This window comes from Martes martes, assembly GCF_963455335.1.
Source record: "Martes martes genome assembly, chromosome: 5".
Lineage (NCBI taxonomy): Eukaryota > Metazoa > Chordata > Mammalia > Carnivora > Mustelidae > Martes > Martes martes.
In genome coordinates, this window is record NC_137892.1 from 102696590 (window position 1) to 102702589 (window position 6000).

Consider the following 6000-nt stretch of genomic DNA (forward strand, 5'->3'; position numbering starts at 1 on the left):
CTGACTTACATCTTTGAAAGAATGGCTCTGGGCGTCTCCTTCAGCTCCGGTCATGATCGCGGGATAATGGTTCTGGGATCAAGCCCCGCATTGGGCTCCCTGCTCAGTGGGAACTCCCCCTGCTTGTGTTCCCTCTCTCACTGTCTCTCTCTCTGTCAAATAAATAAAATCACAAAATAAATAAGAAAGAAAGAAAGAGAGGAAGGAAGAAAGAAAGAAAAAAAGAAAAGGAAAGAATGGCTCTGGGTACAGTATGGAAAGGTCATGAGGCAGAAAGAGGCCAGGAGGGAGGGTACCAGGTTGGCTTGGACCCGGCTGATACAGCTGAGGTGGTGAGAATTATTGGGTTCTTGGGTATATCTTGGGAGCAGATGAAATCTAATATATGGTGAATCACATCATGTTCATGGAGAAGATTCTATTTTTAAAGTCATAAATTCTTCTCAAATAAATTAGAAATACAGTGCAATTCCAAACAAAATTCTGATAAATCCAGTGTGTAAGAGTGTGTCCCTACAACTTGATAACTATAAAGCATATATGGAAAAATAGTGAGAAATAACCAAAACAATTTTGAAGAAAAAGTAAGGTGGAGGGGCGCCTGGGTGGCTCAGTGAGTTAAACCTCTGCCTTCGGCTCAGGTGATGGTCTCAGGGTCCTGGGATCGAGCCCCACATCGGGCTCTCTGCTCAGCAGGGAGCCTGCTTCCCCGCTCTCTCTGCCTACCTCTCTGTCTACCTGTGATCTCTCTTTCTGTGTCAAATAAATAAATAAAAATCTTATTTATTTATTTATTTATAAGATTTTATTTATTTACTTGACAGAGATCACAAGTAGGCAGAAAGGCAGGCAGAGAGAGAGAGAGGGAAGCAGACTCCCTGTGGAGCAGAGAGCCCGATGCGGGACTCGATCCCAGGAACCTGGGATCATGACCTGAGCCGAAGGCAGAGACTTTAACCCACTGAGCCACCCAGGCGCCCCAATAAAAGAAATCTTAAAAAAAAAAAAAAAAGTAAGGTGGAGTGACTCATCCTAAAAATATGGGGAGGTAGTGTGTTGGTGAGAGATCAACAAATAGCTTAGGACAGCCAGAGAGAGGTACCTGACACAGACCCTGCTCGTGCAGAAATGTGCTCTGAGCTGGCATCCCAAGTGAGGGGGCAAGGATAAATACTCAATAATACTGGGGCAATTGAATCTCTACCTTATACCATTCATGAAACTCAGCTCCTGATGCATTAAAGACTAGAGCATGAGAAACAAAACTCCCAAATTTTTAGCAGACAATATAGGATGCTATGTTTATGACCCTGGGATAAGGAGACATTCCTTTTTTTTTTTTTTTTTTAAGATTTTATTTATTTATTTGACAGACAGAGATCACAAGTAGGCAGAGAGGCAGGCAGAGAGAGAGAGGGGGAAGCAGACCCCCTGCTGAGCAGAGAGCCTGATGCGGGGCTCGATCCTAGAACCCTGGGATCATGACCTGAGCTGAAGGCAGAGGCTTAACCCACTGAGCCACCCAGGCGCCCCAAAGAGACGTTCTTAAATAAACACAAAAAGTACAAAATATAAAGGAAAGGTTGAAAAGTTAAACCTCAGGAAAATTCAGAAATTGAGTTTGATAGCTTGCCAATGAAAGCATAAGAGAAGTGAAAAGTTCACGGACCGGGAGGAGGTATTTTCAATGCGCGGATACGGTAAAGAATACCTACCCAGAAAATATTACCAAAAACCGTTTGTAAACTAGTAAGAAGAAATAACCCAATAGAAAGACAAAATCATGAATTTACAGTTTACAGAGAAGGAAAAACAAATGGCCACCACACATAAGTAAAGATACTCCAACTGGCTAGTGATTTGGGCACTCAGCAGAGGTTTCACAAATAGTTTTTTGGTGGCATTCCTTATCCTCAGAATTCCTATGAACCAGTTTCTGTTCTTCACCATAACCTGTGCCAAATGTTTGGTTCAAAAAGATTAAAAAAAAAAAAAAAAGGTCCTTCCTTCACAGGGTTTGTTGGCAAAGAGATAGACATGGAAACAAATAATTACAAGAAATGATTATAATTCAGTATAAAAATTGCAACAGTATAATTTGGGCTGTTTAAGGGTTGTGAGGGCTCAGAAGGGGGACTGCCTAGCTCGCCTGCAGAATGCTGTGCAAGAGACAGAGAACAGAGACAGAGTGTATCAGTTATCTTGTTGCTACAGTAATGTTACAGCAGAACCACAAAATCTCAGGAGTATACACAACAAGGAACATTTATTTTTGTTCCTGGGGCTATGTTGACTAGCAGTTGTATTGATGGGAGCTGGGCTCAGCAAGGCTTACTCATGTGTCTGGACAGCTGTGGGCTGTCAGTGGCTTTGTGGGTCTTAGCAGGGCTGTCTCACGTGTCTGGGCCCTCAGCTGGGACAAGTGGACCGACAACAACAGTGCAGCAGAGGGGGAGAGAGGGGGAGAGGGAGGGAGAGAGAGATAGAGGAAGGAAACTCAAGACTTCTTAGGGCCCAACCTTGGGACTGAAACGCCTTCACTTTCACTTCATCCCACACTTCAAACCAAATTACAAGCCCAGCCCAGATTCAGGGGAAAATAGATTTTATCTCCGGATGGGAGGAGCTGTAAAGTGACATCACAAATATGTGTAGATATACAGGCAGGGGGAGAATTGGGGATATCCTGTAATGCAAATTCTGTCATCATGTGCATTTCTTGGTCTTCCCAGCACCCCCACTTATTTTGGTGGAGCTCCCTCATCTCACTACATTTGATCCTGGTCAGATTGTCATTTATCTTTTCATGCCCACCATGGTCCTGGGTACAAGACCCAAGCTGGACCAAACAGAACCCTGTCCTGAATTTATAGGCGGTCTCATGCCCCTCCCCTGCTCCTATGGGGGTTACTGAGCTGGGAGAATGTAGATCAGGGGCTGTCTGTCGGGGCAGACCTTATGCCACTCTGCAGAAGAGAAACTAAGTTGAAAGATGAAAGAGGCAAAGTTCAGATGACATCATTTCAGGTCCTGCCTCAGCCAACCTGGGCTCCTGGGCCTCCAGTTATGGGAGCCAACAAAGCCACCCACATACATTTTTTTTTTTTTTTTAAAATCACAAAGCTCTTTCCAGTTAGATTTCTACTCCTGATTGACTTAGGGTGGGGTTCATAGAATGGGTGACATCTGATCCGCGTGCCACTCAATTTGAAAAAGTAGGAAAAGGAGACAGAGGGAAGAAGTGGAAATGAACTGAGGATGTGAGAATGAAAAGTAAGTGTCCACATGTGTTCCTACCATTGTTTCAAATAAACCGCCTTTGGAAACTCAGATAGTATGGAAGCTAAGATGGTGTTTTCCAGCTTTGTTGATGAGGGGACGGAGTGCTGGGGAATTCATGCTAGGCTTGCAACAGCAAAGGTTGCAAAACGCTTGTGTTTTAATGTGGACTTTGAACCGTTTGAGGCATGGCGAAAGGAAAACAATGCTTAAGTCAGCAAAGAAGGGGATACATTTCTGAGCATACTAAAAGTTCAGTGAGCTGAAGAAAGATCTTGCTGAGTATATCACAAGATGAATTTTTCCGCACAATAGAACGGGGAATTTGGCGAGAATCTTTTTTTTTTTTTTTTTAATATTAGCCTTCTAGTGAAAACTTTAAGTTCCAGATTATGTTAGACAGGCATTTATGATGATAGAATAAACACACAGTCACATGAATTTGAAAAGGTTGGAAAAGTTCATGCACACACTCCATGCTCTATTTTTAAGCTACGTTTTCTTCTAGCATTTTCTTTTCTTTTCTGACCCATCAAACTTCTGTTCATCCTGTGCTTGAGTTCCCACTTCCCATCCATATGATGGAAGCACACGGCCCAGGGCTAAGAACACAGGATCTGGAAGCAGACCAGCTTGGCTTCGGAGTGCATCTCTGCCCGGATTGGCTTTGAGACCCTAAACTGACGAGCTCCTTAACTCCTCTGTGCCTTAGCTTCTCTGTCTCTGAAGTTTCTACGGTGCTGTTGTGAAGATGACCAGAGAAGACGTATATGCAGACCTTATCAGGGTGCCTGGCCACAGAAGCTCAATGTTAGAGGCTCAATGTTTGAGAGCTGTTGTCGCCCGAGTCCCAGCTTCATGGCTCCGTGAGCACTTCATAAATTTCGTGTGGGGACTTACCTCATACTCTTCCGCTATGGTCTTAGAGACCTGTCTTCTCTCTAGATGAAAAACCCCTTTAAAATTAAAACAAAACAAAACAAAACAAAAGACAGCAACAACCCATGATCTCACTCCAAGTTCCATCTCAAGTGTCTAGCACAGTCCAGGGCACGTGGTGGATTTAGTACGTGTTGGCTGAACATGAGGTTAGATTGTGATGTGCCTATTTTATGATCTACGGTCTTCATTTAAAGTCAGAGTTCAGGGCAATCCGGTCCTCTCCCTCTTTGGGAGCTTTGTACCATTGCTCCATAAACTTTGCTTTACTATCATTCAATAAAAATAAAATAAAATAAAATTAGAGTTCATAAATATTTTTCTCAGATTGCATTATAATCTTTGTTGTTTGTTCATTCCTGCTTTTATTCAATCGATGCTTATTGAACACCAATTATTTATTTAGTAATTGTTCCAGGGGTTCAGGAGTCTACATTGAAAAGAATAAATTTAACCCCTGCCCTCAGGCCATTGACATTCTAGAAGGAGGAGACAGACAATAAACACAGTGAATGGGTACCAGTATAGAGTGGTAGGACGTGCTAGGGCTACATGAAGCAGGGAGAGGTGGCAGGGAGTGTCCTCAAGACAGACCTCTGGGGAAAGGGTCCTTAGTTATTGGAATGACTGTAGAACATTCCACGGCGCGGATGTGTATCATCATCCACTCAAGCCGGTGAGGAGACTCTCTTACACACTATCCACTCAGGTGCATTTGCTTTTGTGGGGTTTTGGCAGTAACAGCATTCGTGTGCCCACTTTGAGCGGAGTGCAGAGAAGTCCTTTTCACAATCCTCTTCTCTGGTCGGTACCGGAACCCTGAGGGGTGAACTGCTTGTGTCAGTCAGTTCCTGAGAGAATTAGAACCAATAGGATATATCTCTAGTTCTTCCTACCCACTTACGGAGATTTTTTTTTTTTTTTTTTTTTTAATTTGACAGAGACACAGCGAGAAAGGGAACACCAGCCAGGGCAGAGGGAGAGGGAGAAGCAGGCTTGCTGCTGAGCCGGAAGCCCAATGCAGGGCTCGATCCCAGAACCCCGGGATCATGACCTGAGCCAAAGGCAAACACTTAACAACTGAGCCACCCGGGCACCCTGTATGGAGAAATTTCTGATAAGAAATTAGCTCACGTGATGTGGGTTGGGTGGGACTGGCAGGTGTGACATTTGTGGAACAGGACAGCAGGCTAGAAGCCCAGACAGGAATTGATGCTGCGGTCTTGAGAGGTTGAACTTCTCTGGGAAAATTAGGTTTTGCTCGCAAGCCCTTCCAGTTGACTGGACGTGGCAGACCCTCACTTAGGAAGGCTACTTTTCTCTCTGTAAAGTCAGCGGATCGTAGGTGTGAGCCACATCTACAAAGTATCCTCGCCGCGGCACCCAGGTTGGTGTTTCATCGAGCAGCTGGGTCTGTAGCTTGGCCTGGTTGACACAGAAAACTAAACATCACACTCCTTTTTGCCCCATTTTCCATCTCCACTTCTACTCTTGCCTCTAATAATCCATTTCCTGATCTTTTGAAAAAGTGACTCAGATCGTGTTGTCTCTTGTTTTTAAATCCTCACTGCCTCCCGATTTTGCTGACAAGAAAATCTGTTTTGTGTGTTTTACTGACAATAAAACTCGTCACCGTGGCCTATGGCCCCTCCTTCTCTGTTTTGTCCTATTTCCCTAAACCTACCTTAATCCTACACTCCCACTCCAGATGTAACACTATCCTGATACTATTACCCACTCTCTTCTGATTTCTATCACTTGTTTCTAATTAGGGTTGTCTGT